We start from the raw sequence: 22,947 nt of genomic DNA, 5'->3' as shown, positions 1-22,947 counted from the left end.
GATTCATCACATGCAATTTTGTGTGATGGTTTGAACAAGCACCGAGTGGCTGCGACATTCGTGCCCAAGCTGTTGTCGCCGGAACAAGACGTTGACGTTGCACAGGACTTTGTGGACACCACCAACACTGATCCTGGGTTTCTGAACACCGTGATAACTGGAGATGAGTCATGGATGTACCAGAAACAAAAAGGCAGTCGTCGTAATGGAAGAATCCCGAGTCTCCAAGGCCGAAGATAGTGTGGTAAGTGCAAAGCAAAATCAGGGTGATGCTGACTGTTTTCCCTTTTATGTTCGTGGAATTGTGCATCATGAATATTAACCAGAAGGACCAACAGTGACAAAGGAGTACTATCAAGATGTTCTCCGGTGACTCCGTGACGCAGTTCGGCGCAAAAGACCGGACATATGGGCGGCGAAAAACTGGCAACTGCATCACGCCAACGCCCCCGCAAATTCATCTCACTTGATCCAAAATTTCTTGGCCAAACACGGAATTACAGCCGTTCACCAAACTCCCTATTCTCCAGACATGGCTCCTTACGATCTCTGATTTTTTTCCAAAATTGAAGACGCCACTGAAAAGATCCCGTTTTGAGAGTAGAGAAGAGAGAACGCGGAACACTGTGACATTACAGTCTTTATCACTGCGATTTTTAACATGTAAAAGTTTTTTTTTCTGTATTCGCGTCAGTATGTGCGAACTTTTAACATATACCAATGAATGTTGTAACCAGATATCTTTGCCGCGCTCCTGAAAAGCGCAGAATATCACGATAGCTATAAACTGTTATACGCTGCTATCGATCAGTAAAAAAAAAACGATGCACCTATGTTTCAAAATAACAATTGCCAATTCTTACTTCTGCAGGGAGCCGCGCCGCTCTCTAGCTGTTCTTCTGTGAATGTGTTGCGAGTCGGACGCAAAAGTATTGTGCTCCATACTGATATAATCATTTTATTAGAACTTTAAGAGTTTAAGTGATTAAAAAATATATGTAGCCACAAACAAGCGGGAATGTATATCATGAAAATTCGCTCCACCGCCACAATGGGTGGCCATGTTAATGTAAGTTTCCGTTTCATAATATAATACTTGAAGCCTTGAAGTTTATTTAATTTCAAAGAAAATCTCTCAACCTTATTTTCATTAATTATACTTGTGATAATCTTTTCTGTTTAAAAGATTTATGCAGCTTATGATCCAGCGTGTGTTCTGTCGGAACAGGAGGCTGTCGTGACGACATCGTTATAGTATTTATTCCAAGTTCTTTCAGTTCCGTTTATATGTTCGTACAAATCCAATTAGTTGGTCCCTTAGGTTTCTTTCATGTAACTTCTGTCTGTTTTCTCCGCGCGATCTTCCTCCGAAAAAAAAAATTCTGTTTATTTTTTAGTAATTTTCGATATCGCGAATGAGAAAAGACAGCCGCCTCCTGCTCCGAACGGAACACCACGACTTTTCTAACGTCGGAGAGTACCGCACGAATTTTCCGCTAAAAGGTAATATAATTTCTTAAAGCTGGATCAATTACACATGTTGCTGCTGTTCTCCGACAAATCTGGTGTGATTAATAGTAATTTTTTCTGTCACGACAAAAAGAACCAATTTTATTTTTACCAAAGAAACAAAGCTTTCAATTAAATTACTAAAAAAAAAATCATTCCAGATCTGGCGCCCGAACAGGGACTTGACTAAAATATTGAAAGTGTCACGGTACTAATATATGATTGTCTTATTTCATGTATCGCTCTTTGGAACCCAATGCTGCATAAAATTACGGATGAGCAATAAATATACGCAATATTGAAGGACGCGGTATTTACACAAATATCTTGGGATTTAATAAGATGCAGATTTGCAGTTTTGAAGACAACGCCGAGTGAGTACCAAATTTTCGTTTGCCATAGTTCTGTCTAAAGAGTAGCTCATTTGACCTTCAAATTCGACCTCACTCTATCCTTTCTGTAGCTTAACGTAAAAAAAACACTTTTTTTTCTACGTAAATATTTGAACATTTTCTGTAACCTTTTGCTTGACTATTTGTTTTATACTGTAGTTAGTATTCTCGTGTAAGTTCAAGATGGATGCCATTGCCGTCTTTTCTGTGTAACAGCGTTGGCAATCAATTGTTTCAACGGCGTTGACTCCATCTTGTCTTTTTGCTACAGACGTGTGTCAGTTATTACCCACGTAACATTAGACATTTGACGAACGCGCCGCGACTTTAACTTGCGCGGCAAGAATAATTGACAACCAGAATTTCAGTTGGCAGTACCCATTTTAAGTTGGCAATAGTTGAATTTCATTATGGCGGACGGACAATCGAGCGCGAACTCTGCAGACGAAAGCGACGGCACTGTTAACAAACATTACCGACTCCGCTCACGCGGAACGACGGCCAGGACAGACGACAGACAAGAGGTAGTTAACGTGGACGACACTCAGCAGGAAACACCCACCTCCCCGATAACGGTATCAATTGACATTGTCAAAATGTTACAGGAATTGATACTAGACAGACAGGAGAGGGAACAGCGCGAACGTGATCGCGAACAACGTGAGAAAGACAGAGACAAGTTTTTATCAGAGTTGAAAACGGATATGACAACACAGATTGACTCAGTTAGGAATGACGTAAATACCACCATTGATGCGAAAGTAGGTACCCTCACTACGCAAGTAGGCTCTCTCACAGCACAGATAGATTCGGTTAAGGGTGACGTCACGGCGCAAGTAGCCACTTTGACAACACAGATAAGCACTCTGAATAACAAAATTGGTAACATTGGTCAGAATCTCACAACTCAAATCGAAGCGTGTCGCAAAGAAACCGATTCGGTAAAACTTGCGTATAAAACAGTTGCACGACAGGTAGACGAGTTAGCGACAGCGGTAGCCACTGTAGAATCAAAAGTAAGTGCAATGGCGAATGACATTTCGGACCGAACTATTGAGGAAAGAGTTAACAGTAGTGTTGCTTCGCACACTAAAGCACTTACCGAACATTACAAAGAATGGATTGATGTACAAGAGAAGCTTGTTGAGGAGAAGGTTACACGTGACTTGAAAGATGTTAAATCCGCAACCTTAGACATATTATCTGCACCCGGCAGTTCAGGAGACACTGTTTGTACTGAACTAGGCCAAATTAGACGAGTGTTTACCCGGGATTTGCCGGAATGGCGGATGCAAGTAACAGATGAGATATCCGACCTGAAACAGCAAATTCAAACACTACAGTATGATAACCAGAGTGATGGGAAACACTCACTACCTTCTGAGCCAGATGAACATCAATACCAGACAGCACAACACACCACAGTACATTCCACGACCGAAAAATGAATTTAACGATTCACACAACAACAACACTGAACAATTGACACTCACAACCCTCATGAAAGAGGAAAGTGTATTGAAACAGAGTTTTCAACCATTCCAACCGGAAAAGCGAAATATTCATCCAGTCGTTTTCCTAAAGAACTTTTCAGGAGTCTTTCCAGCTGCCTGGAATGACAAACAGAGAATACAATTCATTACCGGATACATACAAGGAGAAAGTGCTATATGGGGAACCGAGATGGTTGATAAGTGCAAAACATTTAGCGAGTTTGAGAAGAACTTTTTAAGCAAATTTTAGAGCGCAGGTGTTCAGCAACGCCTACGCAAAGAGGTCTACAACGCCGAACCTTTCCATTCGAACAGTGGCGGACTCCGCCGGTACTTTGAAAAGTACTTGAGAAAGATACAATATTGGGACACTCCCATAACAACAAAAGATGTTATTATGATCCTTAAGTCAAAACTACCCATTTCCATACGCGAAAAATTAGTGAACGTGTCAGAGGAAGATCAGGACGCATTTTTATCCGTCCTTGATTCGCTCGATCTTATACACGAAGACGCGCGTGCGAATGCTAACCGTAAGAACAACAACGCAGGCACGTATTCGAATGGAAACGGTAGTAATGGAAATGGTTCACACGAAACACAATACGGAAACAAACAGTACAATAACCGCAATAGAGGCCGAAACAATGGTTACCGTAATGGTAAACACAAAAACAAGCATTACGGCAACCAACGGTACAATCCAATATACAACACGCAACAACAGTATTACGGGAATGCCCCATACCAATCAAACAATAACGGTAGTAACTTCTACCAGAATGGGAACAAATACAAGGGTAAACGTTGCAACAATCAAAATTGCGGAGGTCAGCTACCTCCACCACAACCCTATGGGCAGCCACAACACCAGCAACAACAGCAATACACGCCTCAGCAACAACCATTCATGCAACAACAACAGTACACGCCACCACAACAGGACTTTAGATACAATAACAATAAACCAAGAAAACAATACAATCCACCGGTATATTTTACGCAGGCAAGTAATGTACCGATTTTTCAGCCTGGTAACCAAGTGCAGTACCAACAAGGGTTTGATACAAATCAACACACACAATGGGTAAAAAACCAGCGAGAATGGTCAAGTGATGTGACAGAAGAATCAAATCAGTCGCATCACAAGAAAGCGGAAAACTAAAGGCAGCACCTTTTCGCCTCCTTGGGGATGCTGCGGGAAATAATGGGGGCAAACTCGACCTTGAACGACTTAACGTAATACGTTATGATCGCGACACTGACTTGAGAGACGATTTGTTGCAGGAAAATATTGAGACAGACTTGAATGACGTATGGGAAGACGAAGTACAAGCAATGACTAAAATTTACATAGCCAATACACCAATAGATGCTATTATTGATACTGGTGCAAACGTAAATGCTTTATCACTATGTATGTTTAAGAAAGTTTCTGCAGGGATGAAAATTTTAACGTTACCAGTACAAGGTTGTTCAGTAACAGGAGTGGTAGGATCTTTATCACAGCGAGTCAATTTGCAAGCTCAGGTACCGATAAGGATTAATTCTACTTCTTTCATGTGTGTATTTCTAGTAGTTAAGAATTTGTCAGTGTCATGCTTATTAGGAATGGAGTTCCTGAGGAAGAATAAGGCAGTGATTGATATGGAAAAGGGTATCTGTACAATCCGAGTAGGTGAACAGGATGTAACGCTGCAATTGTTGCGCGGCAAGGTCAAAAGAGTCAACACTGAGCACAAAGTTAAGGTACGCAGACTGGTACAGCGAATGTTTTTGAACCAAGCACACATGACAAGACAGGGTAACAGTTGGACGGATTTTGATACTGATGACGGAGTTCCGATTAGAGAAGAGATTTTGAATAAAGTAAGCGAATCAAGTGAACTTGATTACATACAAAGGCAAGATTTACTGCACTTACTTATGAGGTATCTTCATGTCTTTTCTTCGAAACCTGGAGTAATGCGTGACTACGAATATGACATGAAGGTCGCTCCCCATTCTACTTTTTGCAAGACAACGTACTCTGTCCCGTATGCAAGGCGCGAGGCTGTGAAAAATGAAATACGTAAAATGCGTAAGTGGGAGATCATTGAACCGTCAGACTCACCTTACAGTAGTCCGTTATTGCCAGTTTTGAAGCAGGATGGTAGTGTACGTATAGTTTTGGATGCAAGAAACATAAATAAAATAATTATTCCAGTAAGAACTCGACCTGAGGCTATGGATGAACAATTACAAAGGTTTCATGGAGTAAAATTCCTCACATCGGTAGACTTGAGATCGAGCTACTGGCAGGTCAAGATGACATCACAGTCTCGAAAATATACAGCGTTTATATTTGCAGGTAGATCATACCAATTCAAAGTAGTTCCATTTGGTTTGAATGTGAGTTCAGGCGTATTCATAGCTACGCTTGATCATGTATTAGGACCTGAACTGTTGGATCGAGTAACAGTGTATGTTGATGACTTACTGACTACTACGAAATCTTGGGAAGAACATTTAGACATAATAAGCAAAGTTTTCCAGAGGTTTGTTGACTATGGAGTCACAGCTAATCTACATAAGTCTAAATTTGGAAAAAGCGAGATTAAATTTTTAGGACATCTTGTATCATCACAGGGAATTACCCCAGATCCAGACAAACTATCAGCTATTAAAAACTTTCCTGTGCCCTCTTCTAAACGCCAGTTGAAAGGCTTCCTCGGAATGACTTCCTTTATCAGAAAGTTTATTTCGGACCAGTCGATGAACAGTCAAGCATTGGACGCCAGAGTGTCAGGCAGATTTTGATCGCATTAAACAAGCACTTCTTAACAGCAATATTTTGTCCCATCCAGACATGGATAAAGAATTCTGTATTTCGTCAGATGCTTCATTTCAGGGGCTTGGTTCTGGTTTGTTTCAAATAGAAGTAATTGATGGAAAAGAAGAGATAAGAGTTATCAGCTTTGCAAGTAGGGTTCTCACAGAATGTGAGAGGTCATACTCGGTGACAGAGTTGGAGGCTCTGGCCATTGTATGGTCCTTTAAAAGGTTCAATTACTACATCCATGGTCGGAAAGTTAAGGTCTTTTCTGATCACCAAGCTCTTAGTTTCTTGCTCTCGTGTAAACTTCTTCATCCTCGTCTTACACGATGGAGTCTCTTCTTGCAAGAGTATGATTTCGAAATAGTATACATCAAGGGGAAAAACAACATTATCGCGGATGCTTCGTCACGCATGCCGCAAGGACTTCCCGAGTCCAGTGAACTTATCGAGCAGATGTCTAACTACCGAATTCTTCTAATGAAAGACCCACTACATAGAAAGTATTTCCTTCAGCTCTGCAAGCAGATGCGTATACTCCAAGAAACAGATCCCAAATGGCGTAAGGTCAAACAACTTCTTCTAACAAAACCCGATCACCACTTGTCCAAATTTTATAAACTACACAACGATGTTTTATTCCATCGAACTTCTCTCCTCTCTGGTAGATGGTGTGTGTGTGTATACCACACGCATACGTTGAACACCTTATCTGGTACACACATCTATCCTGGGGTCATTATGGACCTGAAAAATGCAAACGAAAGATTTCTGCGTATTGCTATTTACCAAACTTGCACCATCGAATCCACAAGTTGTTAAGTACATGTCTTATCTGCCAGAAGGCAAAACCCTTCAACCATTCGAAACTAATTCCTCTGAATCCAATTATTACTGAGAGACCAAATCAAGTTCTGGCCCTTGATCTCGCCGGCCCCCTGCCGCAAGGGAGGGGAGGGGTGAAATACCTAGTCGCATTGATGGATCTTTTCACAAAACATGTGAGACTTTATGCAGTGAAATCATCCAGTGCACTTCCGATCATCCGTCGAATCGAACAAGACTATTTTCCTCGATTTGGCAAGCCGGAGGCCATTTCATCAGATAATGCATCGAATTTCACTGGCAGACAATGGCGCAACTTTCTTGCCAGACATGGCATCAAACAAATACTTATATCTCGTTTCAGATCGCAATCTAATCCCACCGAACGTATCTTCAAAGAGTTCAATAGATTCATTCGAACCTACACACCTAATCGACAAACCCGCTGGATTGACTTTGTATCTTCATTCGAGCAGATTGTCAACAATCTTCCACACTTCTCAACTGGATTTACACCTGCGGAATTAATAACGAGTCATCGGGAAAGAAATGAATGGTTAGATCCCATACCTAAAATTGTAGAACCAGAATTAGATTTAGATGCAAAACTTAGGCAAGCATTGGTATCCTTAGCTGTACAGGCGAATCTACGCAAGAAGTCTTATGATAAGAAAGTATCTAAGGCTCTTACATATGATATTAATGAAAAGGTGCTTTTACGGACACATTTTAAGCCATCGAAGTTGTTGAAAAGAAATCGGAAATGGAGGCTATTGTACGACGGACCATTTGTAGTAATTAGAAAACCACATACAGGATGTTATCTAATAGCGGATCCAGCATCTGGCAGAATTAAAGGATTGTATCACCACCAGGATCTCAAGAAGTATAACGAGGCAAAGTAACAAGCAAAGGAACATTAGCCTAAGGTTTAACCTGTGAAACACTTCGGTATTCAAACACACCAATACGAGTACTCACACTTTGGCGAAAAACTATGGAGGTAATTGAAGAATTGATTTATTATGGCGTACGAAAAAGAAAGCACATTCCATTTGAGAGGACAGATTCTCAGTTAGTTTTAAGTTAGTCATAGGTGTAAGCAGTCCAAGTTGGCTGTTGGCATTGAGAAATGCCGTTATTGGTGAAAGGAGATACGGAAGGAAGTAGCAGATTGCCACCTTCCAACTCCAATGAATATATATGTATGTGAAATATTGGGTTAAGCAATTTCTTTTTCAGCCCTCAAGATGGAATGTTAGTCTTTAAGTGTACAGAGTACAGCCTATTGCGTGTAAACTGAACTATACCTTTTGTTAGCGCGATCTTCAGAATTAAATAGATTTGTGTAGCCAAGTGTTTGAACTGTCAAAAGCAGTAAATAACAGAGAGAGAGAGTATCACGTAGTATTTGATAGTTTTCAGGAGATTCAATCTCAGATTCAAAGTATTATCTACGAACAGTAAGCCTCATAAAGATTTAATAGCTAAGCAACAAAGCATTTCCTTTATTCTGTTTTACAACAGCTGTTAGGTCATGTAGTCGAGAGTGCCACTACATGGAAACATATACGTCGTACTGACAAGTCTGAAGTATTCCTGATGGTAAACGTTTCTTCTTTAAACATGTAAGATGCACTAAAGTAATTAGCTATTTCACAGCCAAGCCCGACAATCGCCCAGAAGGAAGCGTGAGAAACTAGAAAGCTGTCACCAGATATGACTCACATTACAATAATAAAACTAAGATCTGATATTAGATTAAAGAATAGCCACTTGAAGGCACACGTGACGCATGTCATGCATTTAAGGTCACAAAAAAATATCCTAGTGTAGTTGTGCTAGAATTTGTATATGTATATAGTGTATTTATGTTCATATTTGATCCTCTCCTCTTCCACTTCCCCATCCTATCCCATTAAAAAAAAGTGAGGATAAAATTTGACAGGCTCATCTGAGTGCTCTTTAGACGGTTGAAGTGGAAACGAAATTTGTGGGAGAGATCCGTTAGCGAAAGTTTTGTTCTAATCGCGTATCGCGAGTAGCAATGTTGAGAGATTATAATACATTCCGCGAGTAGTACTTGCAGCCAGTAACTTTATGAAGCATGAATCTTCCGGAGAGAAATGCATGAGTATGCTCGACCAGTAGAGACAGAATTGGTTCAATCTGTGCTCTACATAAACAGTGACACTAAATTTCGAAGAGAAACGAAATAACAAGCTGCTTAAAAGATTTGTTTTAAAAAAAAATTTTACCTTTGTAAAAGGGAGAGAGAATAACCGAAATAATCGTGCCTTGATGCACAAGTAGTGGTATTCAATACGCTAATCCGGCGTGGCGTGACTGAAAAGGTTAATAGAATTTTGTGACTGTAAGCAAACTTAAGAAATGTATGTATGTATGTATGTAATTTATGGACATTGTTTAATCTTGTAATGTATTTACCTGTGAGTAACTTGAACTGTGAACTTTGAAATCACAATGTGAGATGGGAGATGTGAATTTGCAGACACTCTAAGACGTTCTAAACAAAATGCGAGTGATAAAGTGTACAAACTACGTGTGCAGTGACATGTGTACACGCAAGTGCAGGTAGTGACAGTGATCACAGCAAAGCATTTTGCAAACTATATGTAAAACGTTGACTTCACTTACCTGTGTGTAAGCAGCATGGCAGGTCGCAGGGACTGTCGTATGAAATCCTCGAAACAGACGGTGGTATTTTCTATCCAAGTTTTCGATACGCCGATCGACGATGCAGAAAGGACACTAGACGTGTGTTTTCCGCGTGTTCTCATTTTAGCAGAGCGCGAGTGACACACGGTAAACTTCATACGAGCATACACGAGCGCGTGTTGCACTGGACTAGTAACCGGCAACAGAGCGGAGCTCCTTGCAATTCGACTCAACAATTAACATTTGAAACACAACCGACGCGCGCGCTGTGGAGGCGTGTCGTTGACCTTAGAATGTTTTCCGTCTCACAACTACGCAAGAGACATTGCTAAAGCTATCACAGTGAAACTTAATTATGAACTTTATTTATTCTGTAAAAAGAGAAGTCTTAGCTTCAAATTAACTTCCATTTAATCAGTCACGTCGTATATTTTGCGATAGATAGTTAAATAAAGACAAGGCATTACTGAGCACTGAAAAGTTAACTGGAAGGGAAGGTTATCAATCCTGTCCAGAATCCTATAAAACCTTTACCTGTAAGTCTACATTATAGCACGAACCTAACACAGGTTTCTTTCTGTTTATTTGCATGTAAACGACATGACGCTTGATGCGAGACACTAGAGAGGCAACACGAGCGAACACAAAAAAGACGCTACCCAGGGTCGTGACCTCTCGGACGACGCCGCTCACTGAGCGAGAATAGACGTTGCAGACTTCGGTTAAGTGAACGCGTGACAAATAAAAGTGTACAGTGTAGTGTCAAGTGAAACGTCCTGATTAACAACGACATTCTAAAAGAATCTAATGAAACGGATAAAAAACATTACGAGACCAAACAGGTCACAGACAATTTTAGAGGACTGTTTAAGTAATTATTTCAATGTATCTGTGTATGTTTATCTACTGACATGTTTTGTTTTCTATATAGAGTATTATTCATTTATCTGTGTGTGTGTTAGACTCAAGAGTGTTTTTTGTCATATTTTGTTTCACAGTAACAGCAATTAAGATAACAGTGCAAGGACACCTTACAATGAACTGAGAGAAGTGCCAAAGTGCACAAAAGACACTGAAAGACTATTTGTTTTCATAACTGTACTGGAAGCATAAAATAACTAGATGACAAAACTCATTCCAATTTTATGTTAGAACGAAAGTAAACAGATGATAAAACACAGTAATGTCTTGAAACTACATGTGATTCCTGATGATCCTGCGAGGTGCCGGGGCTAGCAGTGTATTTAACACTAAATTCTAGCATCTACATATGTAAATGATGCTCTAAGCCCCCCCCCCCTTTTCTAACTCCGACTTTTGCTGTTGCACAAGGATTAAAAAATATACGCGAACTGACTGTAATCAACCCTGCAAGTGGAGTAGAAAAGAGTTTGGCACCTGCAATAATTTAATTTGATAAATAAGTTAGATAAAGGAAGGTTTCATAAACATAGTGAGAAATGATGGGTTGCTCTACCGATTAACAGAATGAAAGTTCTGTCCAAAATAACAATATGATTTATTAAGACTAAACACAAAATAATAAACAAAATCACGTGAATTCTAATTTGTAATACATCAAATTGACTCAAATTGGACACACATACAAACACTGTAAAGGTGAAGTTGTCCCTAAACTAGATCGTGAGGTTGAAGATGAAGTGGTATGTGGAGCCAATTCCTTGCCACTCAAATCTCAAGAGAGACACACAGCTAACCCAACAGTAATTGCTGCTACTCAAGACAGAACAAAGTTAGAAAAAGACGAACAGGCGCGCTCTGCTGAGCTCTGATTATCACCTAGAAAAATCCCTATCTGCCGGTGCTGCGGACATACATTACCAAACTGTCTTCTTAACTGCCCGAAACACGATCTGGCGTCCCGCAGGCGAGGGCTGGTTGCTTCGACGTCCTCTACCGAAAGGCGACTGCCGAATCTCCACAAGAGCACCCGTACAGGCCGAACACAGAACATTCCCGCCCCCACGACAGTGGCCGTGGTTAAACGTTCCAATCAGCAACTCGAAAACCGGCGGAAATTCCACTCCATTGCCGGAGCACTACCATTCCACCAATGGAGATTCTTGGCGCCAATTTCTGTGCTGATTTTGCTACGTCACGGCGCTATGCCCTGAGCAAACCAATCACCGTTACTATTTTGCAGAAAGTGCGGGAATTTTCCCGCCACAACTGCCTGGGTACACAAGTCATTCCCACGCCTCGCTGGTAGCCCGCCAGAAAGTGTTTTCGCTAAGTTTCTCCGAAGTAACGGAACCTCTAGCCCAGCCACTACTTCACACCCCAGCGGGCGTGTCTCTTGACAATGTCGGCGTCTGCAAAGCATTCACTCGACTGCCTCACACACGTCGGCTTAACCCGCCTGTCACCGGACCACCCGGGTGACGAGAGACACTGCGTGGGAAGTCCGCATGTGAAGGAATAGCAACTTCCCACCGCATGCAATTAGAGAGGAGAATCGTAAGATAGAAATATGAGAGGGGGCTCATGCCACCTCTCATTGCCCCTACGCCATTTTAGATTGTAATTGGTGAGCGGTTGGCTCACTTAGGAGCAAGGTAGTGAGTCAATCGCCCAAGAACAATCTTAAAAACTGACTCCACATGCCGCACTCTATAAAAAAAATCACTGCAACTGAAAAATGCAGCTCATAGAGGGAGGATTATTTATGATGTAGCCAACTTCACCTTCTTAATATGGAACACTAACACTCACATCACACATCCATACCCAGGGAGCCCCTTCCAAACACCGATTCACACAGACATTCACGCTCTAAATATGGCCCGGGCATGTGAGCCAAATATGGAGCAGTTTATTCTTTACAATCAGAGTTGGAGTGCTCCGCAATTAAATGCCCAAGATTTTACAACAATTTGAATCATGAAACTAACCTGACTTCACTCACACATGGTAATATTTAAGTTAACAATCTCTTTGTGAGCTTTCAGAATCTAGTTACAACCTCGGATTCATTCTGTCTCCCTGCAGCAAGAATAACCTTTACAAAATGTTCCCTGAACTGATGGTCCATTCACAATGACAGTGGTGGTATCTGCTTCAGTTTATGGGGACTTCAGGCACACTGTTTGCATACACACAACAATAAATACAAAATACAAAAAAAACATGGTGTGGAGAACAATACAGTAATTTGTAATAAGAATTACAGTGTAAAACACAAACACATACAAGGTATAACATACATTACAAAAACAATATTAGAGAAAGAAATTTAAGAAAAAAAACAAGGTTCATGGGGCATCAAGCTGTGCGTGCACATTGCACAAAGTTCACGACTGTGCTGAGAATGAGGCACTAAATCACATTGTTAGAAATATTCGAAGCACTTCACAAATTCGACAGTACTGACATCTCATAGGGCTAAACGCCGGGTGTTGTTGCTACGTTGTTGCAACGGCAATAGGGTAGGAAGACACAGTGATAGGCTCTCCTCACGTCGAGTAATTGTCTCTGAGGTCTATTTGTTGGGATACATCACTAGTCTAGGTCTCTTCTCTCGCTGGACAGTACTTTACGTTTCCCAATATTGCAGTTCGACGAGGGATGATGGCACGTGGAGTAACTCCACAAGTGTGTGAGGTCATCCATACAGGATCGAACTAGGAGTGACGATTGCTAAAACTGCTCTCTAAAAGAGAGGAGAAGTTAGAAATGAGACCATACATTTGTTAGTGTGGCACGATACTGCTTTGTGTATGCAGATCGGCCAATGCTAGTGAGTTGTAAAAACCCAAACAGGTGAGTATATAACGTCCCTTTCTGTCCTGAGGCACATGGGGCGCAGGTTCTGACACGATATGTGATCTTCTTCGTGTACTCACGACAACGTGGTCTGCCGCAGGGAATCCCTCCAAACGTCTGCCGCGTCTGGAGAGCTAGCAGGCTGTCGCGTGTGGGTCGCGTGTCAGTGTCAACGGCCAGCCTCACTTTCGCTTGTGGCCCGGCGAGGACCCCGCGTAATCCCTCAGGTACACGGCCCGGTGACTGTCAGCTTGCAGGACCGGACGCTCGCCCTCTAGCAGGTAGCCGAAGACCTCTTGTTTTTGCGCTGGCTGGCCTCTGTATTGCCACGATACCCGTCATCTGCACAGTTCTGACAAAAATCTTAAGCCGAACTTTTTCCCATGACCTTCTATGTTATAATAAATTTACATAATGACACATTGATGGTCTGTCATTTCAGACGCTCTTATTTTACTTTTATAGTTATTTATCTGTAGCTATCATTATAACATCTAATCTAGACATGGAAATAATTTATTTTGATATATGTGTAGAGACCGATCTCAGTATTGTACATGGTGTGTGATAACTGATGCTATGTAACGGATGAACAACTAAATGTGCGGGCCCGCACCAATATTACTATTACTTATATAGATCGACAGTAGACATGCTCAAGAATTAGCTACCATATGCCAACGATCTACATTCTATGTCTTCGGAATAAATTATGTTATTATGCAGGCTGAAGTTTTACTGTGCTATATGGAACATTCAACTCTGCTACTTTCGCTCGCCCGTCGTCCCTCCATCTCGGGTCTGTGGTTTGGTGACCTGAAAAATAGCATCTCAACAGGCGCGTGCCACGCTTGTGGTAGAAAACCCCCACAATAATAATCTAGTTATTGTTAAATCCTACATTTTAACTTATCCTAGTATATCGTACTTTCCCTTTTATTTATTTATTTTATTTATTTATTTTTTTTTGTTTACCTTATAGAATACTCTTACATAATTCCTGTTACGCTGAGATGTCTCGCTGCTCGCCGCTATTGACGACAGTGATGTGCGCGCCGTACGACATGGCCTCCGAGTTCTCACTACGCCTCACTGAAACTCCAGAGACTGGGTTAGCCATGGCTATACACGACAATAAATTTATAGTTGCAACTTCTTTTTTTTATGTTATGCAGTCTTCGCGATCAAAGCACACCTTTCCAGAGGCAATGTAATATGACCAAGCCAGGACTGGTTCCTGTTGCGGATTCAGTCGCCCAACACACGCCAGCCACAGAGTATGTCACGAATCTCCAAGTATAATTCCTTGGTTATTCATCTGTGACAGTCACGAGCAGCACGCTAAATCGCCAACCTGCACATTGGCATGGTAGGCTTTATGCCCGCATTTCTATCGTCTAGGGCACCATTGGCGTCAAACGCTCACAGGTTCACCCCGACTTGCAAGACAACGATGCTGGCGCAGCTCTGCAAAAACTATACTGCCCATATTCATCCTCTAAATCACACAATATACCACAATCTTGCAGTGCACTGACGCGTGCCTGCAAGCATTGGTATGAACGACTCACGAACTGGTTGTGGCCACTATGGAGCGTATCACGACTTCTCAGAACGCTTCTAAGAGCACGTTCTTGTATGCGCCCGTTTGTGCGACATCTCGTCACTCATCTTTATCCCTTAACATGGACACCAGATAGGAAAGGACAAAAACATTGCTCGTGGAAAGGTAGTGCCTCTTATCGCAACGACAGAGGAGATCCCGAACATAGATAAAAAAAATTAACAGCAGTAAATTCTTATGCGAGAAAACGCAGCGTGTTAATACTTTAACAATCTTAATCTTATAATGCAACGATTATTGTTCCCCGAAGAAAGGTTCATATCTTTGCCTATTCTACTATGTACACCACTTAAACTACTATTATTCCACGAACTTCTTTGTGTGAGAGAAGTGGTGGAGTCCTATGGACTAGCGTCAATCTCTTCTTAGACTCCCCCTCCTCTGACGTGCATTAGGATTTGGAGGTCTAATTTCAATCTCCTGGTTCTCCTGTTGTCCTTGATTTCGCTCTCTCCAATTACGGTCGCTTTGCCGTTCGTCATTCCTCCTGTCCCAGATTGCTTGTCTAGATTGACCCTGTTCCCTGACGTTCTGGTTTCCGTGTCTCTGGTTTCCATAACCTTGATTAGCGTAACCTTGATTTCCGTAACCCTGGTTTCCTAACTGACCAGTGCGATTATGCGATCTGTTGTCGTCTTCCCTTGCTGGCCCGTGGTATTTGTTATTTTGCGCCTCCTTCCTGTCCTTTGCGTCTTGTTTATCGAAGACTACTTCGAGTTCGCGCAGTAGACTCTTGAATGCATCTATGTCAGATCCACACTTCCCGACAAGTGTCTGTTGATACCTAACTGGCAATTTCGAAAAGCAAAATTTAATGATTTCTCCGTTGCTATATGGACTATCTAAAAACTGATTCTTCTTGAGTAAATCATCAAAAAATTTGGTTGCGCTCCTATGCCCGGACACTTCCAGTTCAGGACAAAATATTATTTCCTCTTTAATCCTGTCTTGCGTTTCCTTTGACCAGTAGGTCCGCAGGAATGCACCAACAAATTCCTGATAAGTCCGACACGTCGCAGCCACGCCCCGCATCTTTTCCGCTGCTTGGCCTTCGATGTGTCCACACATGAATTCTAATTTTGCCTGGGTTGGCCATGATGCCGGTAATGAATTTGTAAACTGCATCACCCAGCTCTTCGGATGCATCGACCCTCCATTTTCTTTGAACTTCTGGAATTTTAGTATCGACAGGAAGTGATTGTGATCAAAATCCTGTCTGATTCTCGCACTGGTGTTGTCACTCGTTTCCGATACTTGCACGTCTGCTGAGTGTCCTGTTCTATCTTGCTGATAACTGTGATGTGCTACGTCTGTATCACAGTGGAAGTGGCATTCAGCATTCACTCTTCTAAGTGGGCTGCAATTATTGGAGCTATTACTCGCTGATTCTGCGTGTGCATTGTTCGTTCCGCACGCTGTCACTGGGCTAGAGCACGGCGGGCTTTTCCTCGGAGATACAATCCTGTGTACTCCATCATTGGTATCCGAACGCGCAGTGCTCGTGTGCCCGTTTCGCTCTAGTTTCGCTATCCGACTCTCTACTTCTTTCATTCGTTTCGTGATGTTCGTAACCGCAATATTACCTTGAGTGGACTTGTGTCGCACGTCGCAAGCGCTCTGCGAGTTGAGAAGTTACTCTTGCGATTTTCATTGCCCCTGTTGCTGCAGTTTTGGCTAGGCCTGCTACTTTTTGTGCTACCATTGACATTTGTTTTGCTTCTCCACATTCTTTCTTTATTGTTAATAATTCCCCACTAATTTCCCCTAAATGCGAAATTATTGCCTCCATGTCCTTCTTACGCTGTTCGTCAGCTTCTTCTTTCTCCTTCTTACGTTGTTTCTCAGCTTCTTCCTTCTCCTTTTTACGTTGTTTCTCATCTTCTTCCTTCTCCTTCTTACGTTGTTTCTCATCTTCTTCCTTCTCCTTCTTACGTTGTTTCTCATCTTCTTCCTTCTCCTTCTTACGTTGTTTCTCATCTTCTTCCTTCTCCTTCTTACGTTGTTCATCAGCTTCTTCTTTCATTGATCGTAGGAAGCTCAGTATTGGGTTTACGTCATCTTCTTGATCCTCTTCAAACATGGGCGATGTAACTCTGGACACCTGGGCGCTAGAGCTCTGACGTGACCGAGCTGGCCTCTGTCTGCACTCGTTCGTTTGACTATAAACTTCTGCTACCGTCTCGACCTGTGTGCCTGTCTCTGTTCCATCCTCCAATTCACTATCATAATCATGACCGCGACGTTGCTCTAAGATCGCGTCCAAATCACCTTCCTCATCAATGACCCTGTCGTCCTGTGCTGCTAAAAATGTGCCCATCTCATCTCTGAACCTATCCTCGTCAGTAACCTGCCTCTTATCCATTATGCTATTCTCTTTTGTTTTAGTTTCGCTCGCTAATAGTCGTGCCTTACTTCTCGTGATCATTCATGAAAAAAACAAATTTATCTAAAATATACAGTAAAAATTATCTACTCACTGTAGTTTTACACATAGACATAAAATTTCAACAACGCTGTTCCACCGCTGTAATTAACAACACAATTTGATGTGGTACAGAAACCGCACACAAATCCGACAAAGTGCGATGTGGTACGGACACCACATCAACGAAACACAAAAAAAACAATGAACAAAAAAAATATATACACTGAAAACAAAAACTGTAATCATGCGCCGCTACTTAAAACTAAACGCGGAACTACCAGAAAAAAACAAGTTGGGTATTAATCATTAAAAAAGTAGAGGAAAAAAAAATTGAATGTTACTACTAAGAATCCTGTTTGCTTATCAGAGATTCACAGGAAAGATCCGAGGCCAAGGGTCGCCATTTTATGCGAGGTGCCGGGGCTAGCAGTGTATTTAACACTAAATTCTAGCATCTACATATGTGGTGGTGGTTAGTGTTTAACGTCCCATCAACAACGAGGTCATTAGAGACGGAGCTCATGCTCGGGTTAGGGAAGGATTGGGAAGGAAATCGGCCGTGCCCTTTCAAAGGAACCATCCCGGCATTTGCCTGAAGCGATTTAGGGAAATCACGGAAAACCTAAATCAGGATGGCTGGAGACGGGATTGAACCGTCGTCCTCCCGAATGCGAGTCCAGTGTGCTAACCACTGCGCCACCTCGCTCGGTGCATCTACATATGTAAATGATGCTCTAAGCCCCCCCCCCCCTTTTCTAACTCCGACTTTTGCTGTTGCACAAGGATTAAAAAATATACGCGAACTGACTGTAATCAACCCTGCAAGTGGAGTAGAAAAGAGTTTGGCACCTGCAATAATTTAATTTGATAAATAAGTTAAATAAAGGAAGGTTTCATAAACATAGTGAGAAATGATGGGTTGCTCTACCGATTAACAGAATGAAAGTTCTGTCCAAAATAACAATATGATTTATTAAGACTAAACACAAAATAATAAACAAAATCACATGAATTCTAATTTGTAATACATCAAATTGACTCAAATTGGACACACATACAAACATTGTAAAGGTGAAGTTGTCCCTAAACTAGATCGTGAGGTTGAAGACGAAGTGGTATGTGGAGCCAATTCCTTGCCACTCAAATCTCAAGAGAGACACACAGCTAACCCAATAGTAATTGCTGCTACTCAAGACAGAACAAAGTTAGAAAAAGACGAACAGGCGCGCTCTGCTGAGCTCTGATTATCACCTAGGAAAATCCCTATCTGCCGGTGCTGCGGACATACATTACCAAACTGCCTTCTTAACTGCCCGAAACACGATCTGGCGTCCCGCAGGCGAGGGCTTGTTGCTTCGACGTCCTCTACCGAAAGGCGACTGCCGACTCTCCACAAGAGCACCCGTACAGGCCGAACACAGAACATTCCCGCCCCCACGACAGTGGCCGTGGTTAAACGTTCCAATCAGCAACTCGAAAACCGGCGGAAATTCCACTCCATTGCCGGAGCACTACCATTCCACCAATGGAGATTCTTGGCGCCAATTTCTGTGCTGATTTTGCTACGTCACGGCGCTATGCCCTGAGCAAACCAATCACCGTTACTATTTTGCAGAAAGTGTGGGAATTTTCCCGCCACAACTGCCTGGGTACACAAGTCATTCCCACGCCTCGCTGGTAGCCCGCCAGAAAGTGTTTTCGCTAAGTTTCTCCGAAGTAACGGAACCTCTAGCCCAGCCGCTACTTCACACCCCAGCGGGCGTGTCTCTTCACAATGTCGGCGTCTGCAAAGCATTCACTCGACTGCCTCACACACGTCGGCTTAACCCGCCTGTCACCGGACCACCCGGGTGACGAGAGACGCTGCGTGGGAAGTCCGCATGTGAAGGAATAGCAACTTCCCACCGCATGCAATTAGAGAGGAGAATCGTAAGATAGAAACATGAGAGGGGGCTCATGCCACCTCTCAATCCTTCCGGAATCATCATGCCTCACATGGGAGGCATTGTGACATTACAGCCTTTATCACTGCGATTTTTAACATGTAAAAGTTTTTTTTCTGTATTCGCGTCAGTATGTGCGAACTTTTAACATATACCAATGAATGTTGTAACCAGATATCTTTGCCGCGCTCCTGAAAAGTGCAGAATATCACGATAGCTATAAACTGTTATACGCTGCTATCGATCAGTAAAAAAAAAAAGATGCACCTATGTTTCAAAATAACAATTGCCAATTCTTACTTCTGCAGGGAGCCGCGCCGCTCTCTAGCTGTTCTTCTGTGAATGTGTTGCGAGTCGGACGCAAAAGTATTGTGCTCCATACTGATATAATCATTTTATTAGAACTTTAAGAGTTTAAGTGATTAAAAAATATATGTAGCCACAAACAAGCGGGAATGTATATCATGAAAATTCGCTCCACCGCCACAATGGGTGGCCATGTTAATGTAAGTTTCCGTTTCATAATATAATACTTGAAGCCTTGAAGTTTATTTAATTTCAAAGAAAATCTCTCAACCTTATTTTCATTCATTATACTTGTGATAATCTTTTCTGTTTAAAAGATTTATGCAGCTTATGATCCAGCGTGTGTTCTGTCGGAACAGGAGGCTGTCGTGACGACATCGTTATAGTATTTATTCCAAGTTCTTTCAGTTCCGTTTATATGTTCGTACAAATCCAATTAGTTGGTCCCTTAGGTTTCTTTCATTTAACTTCTGTCTGTTTTCCCCGCGCGATCTTCCTCCGAAAAAAAAAAAATTTCTGTTCATTTTTTAGTAATTTTCGATATCGCGAATGAGAAAAGACAGCCGCCTCCTGCTCCGAACGGAACACCACGACTTTTCTAACGCCGGAGAGTACCGCACGAATTTTCCGCTAAAAGGTAATAGAATTTCTTAAAGCTGGATCAATTACACATGTTGCTGCTGTTCTCCGACAAATCTGGTGTGATTAATAGTAATTTTTTCTGTCACGACAAAAAGAACCAATTTTATTTTTACCAAAGAAACAAAGCTTTCAATTAAATTACTAAAAAAAATCATACCAGAACACGACGACGGAGCTGAACACCATTCCGAAAGAAGACTTCCAGAGGTGTTTCCAGCAGTGGAAGCATCTGTGGGCTAAGTGTGTGGAAGCACAATGGGCGTACTTTGAAGGGGATCAGGGTCCCAACCCCGTCAGGTATCCGGAATATTTTTTTCTGGCCAAAGATCGGATACTTCTTAGACAGGCCTCGTATAAGAAGCACAGAGCCGTAGTGTGCCTAGAAGCTTATGAAAACTAACCACAATGAGGGCGCTCGTGTCTATAAGTCAAACGAAACCAAATATCAATATTAAAGAAATGAAGCACTATTAAGGCCTTATGTCACATGCTAATCAAGCGCATAACGTTTTACACAAAAATGGGTTAGCTTGTAAAAGGGGCTGAGGAATGGATTCAATGATCAGGTTTATTTGATGATAAGCTGATGGTGGCACCGTGGGCAGATGGAGTAGCGGCGCTACATTGGACTTTCCACTACCTTGACGTAGAGGTCGGGCGCTGGATAGGGGTTTTCAGCAACACGCCACGCCACGCCGCGTCTGATTCGATAGCGAGCGCGAGGTCCTTGTGTGTGATTACAAGCTGTCTTCCCGTTTAGGGCCTTCGCCTACAGCTCGTATAAAAAGCAGGTGCAGCACAGTACATCTGCGTTAGTAACTTAAAACCTTATCAACATAAGGGCGTAACGTAGAAAAATGTGTTTGGCACACTAACCACTATACAAATATTTTAAAAAATTAATAATAATGAAAAGCACTTAGACATCTTGACTAGATAGCAAAGTTGAAGGAAGAAATGAGCAACCAACAGATGTAAATGGGCGTTCTTAACAATAGAAAGCATTAAGCAAATAGGGAGATTATAAGACATCTTCCAGATATGTATCAAACTAGTTTACAATGCCTCAGATTCCGTCGTTTGTCTGATCTGTGCAGAACGCTACTAGGCACCGCTGAACGAAGACGTGCTCCTCGTCAGGACGCTACAGCGCTGGCTCGCGCTCTGACGTCATCGTGCGTTCTGCCCCCTCCACGCCGCGCAACACACACAGGAGTGTTTAGCTTTATCGCACCGCTTAGGACGTTACGTAACCATGACGCTGCAGTCAGACGCAATACAGAGAGCAGCAGCTGACGAGTGTGTTACGGAATCTACGTTGGGCTGCAGGCAGTACGTGCTACTTTCACCTCGTCCGGTATGTAACGCATCAACTGTTATTCTGTTACGCTGCAAAGCTATAGGTCTGTGAAATGAATGTCTAGTCGGCTGTAGAATGTTGTAGAAGCTGTTACCAGGAAGAGGACATAAAAGAAGTCACTAGCATAGGCCCTAGGCACATTTTTAGATATTACCGATCCACACGCATAATATTTCAGAGCATTTGCCTTTCCAAACAAACCAGAGGCGTGAACAATATACTCGACAGTTGCTTCGCATTTAACGTCAGTTCCCTGGTGTACTGCCAACATTGCACAAGGACTGTGCGAGCGAGCGTATTGCCTGACTTACGGTATAACGTATGTTAATGGAATTTTAACAACAAACCTCTACCCTCATACATAGTTGGCAAGCATGAAGTGGAAGTTCTTTCAGTTGTGTTAAACACTCCAATATTTCGTGCATCCCACTAAAGCAAATTTAATTAAGATATTGAAATCGCTGAATAAGTTTCTTGACAATAGTTTTGTACCCACCAAAACTAAGTATATTTCCTGCCGAGGTTAGTTTCCTTTGATGAATTATCTTAAATAGATTTTTAATAGGGACAGTGTCATATTTGTTAGTCTGCTTACAAACTGTCGTATATTACTTTTCCATCTCAAAGTATGGTCAATTTAGTTTGTTATACTGTCACTGATCTTAAGCCTATTATGGAGAAAGTTACTTTACAATTTTTTTCTTTTAAAAACATTAATCCTCTCTGATTGCCATTCGATAGCAGCAAACGCGTATCTGCATCTTTTTTTTTCTTTTTTTTGTGATCTTTCTGATATCACAGAACAATGAATGAAGTCACAGGGATTCTACAACCACTGAATCATAACACGAAAAAGTGCAGTTATTTCAATAACTTTATTTTAGCAGAATATGTTGGGCCTGTGAAACTGGGATTTACGCGTAACGGTCTTTTCTCCTGTTACTACAAATCATTGCCTTTGTTTAAGACAAAATAAAGTAAATGCTAACTCTTTCCACCGCTTGCATAATACTCAAAATAAAGAACCTTTCGGTTTCGCTCATAAGCTCCTAACTACTGTCTTTTCTCCAAAGACAAAGTTCCCTCAGTTTATACTGGGAAGCGTAGTGCTGAAGACATTTCTGCTTCTGTAGCTACAATATGTCGCTTAC

At 41.9% G+C, this 22,947-nt stretch overlaps 1 protein-coding gene across 1 annotated transcript in view; it reads left to right on the top strand.

Moving 5' to 3' along the window:
• Positions 1-21,668: 21,668 nt before the first annotated feature.
• Positions 21,669-22,947, top strand: part of LOC126234821 (glutathione S-transferase 1-1-like) — a 47,511-nt gene continuing 46,232 nt past the window's right edge. Inside the window, exon 1 of the mRNA XM_049943567.1 lies at positions 21,669-21,793. The gene's annotated coding sequence lies outside the window, so the exon portion shown is untranslated. The remainder of the gene's footprint in view (positions 21,794-22,947) is intronic.

This window comes from Schistocerca nitens, chromosome 2 (assembly GCF_023898315.1).
Source record: "Schistocerca nitens isolate TAMUIC-IGC-003100 chromosome 2, iqSchNite1.1, whole genome shotgun sequence".
NCBI classification, from domain to species: domain Eukaryota; kingdom Metazoa; phylum Arthropoda; class Insecta; order Orthoptera; family Acrididae; genus Schistocerca; species Schistocerca nitens.
The sequence above is the reverse complement of the archived record's forward strand: the minus strand, read 5'-3'. Positions and strand labels throughout refer to the sequence as shown.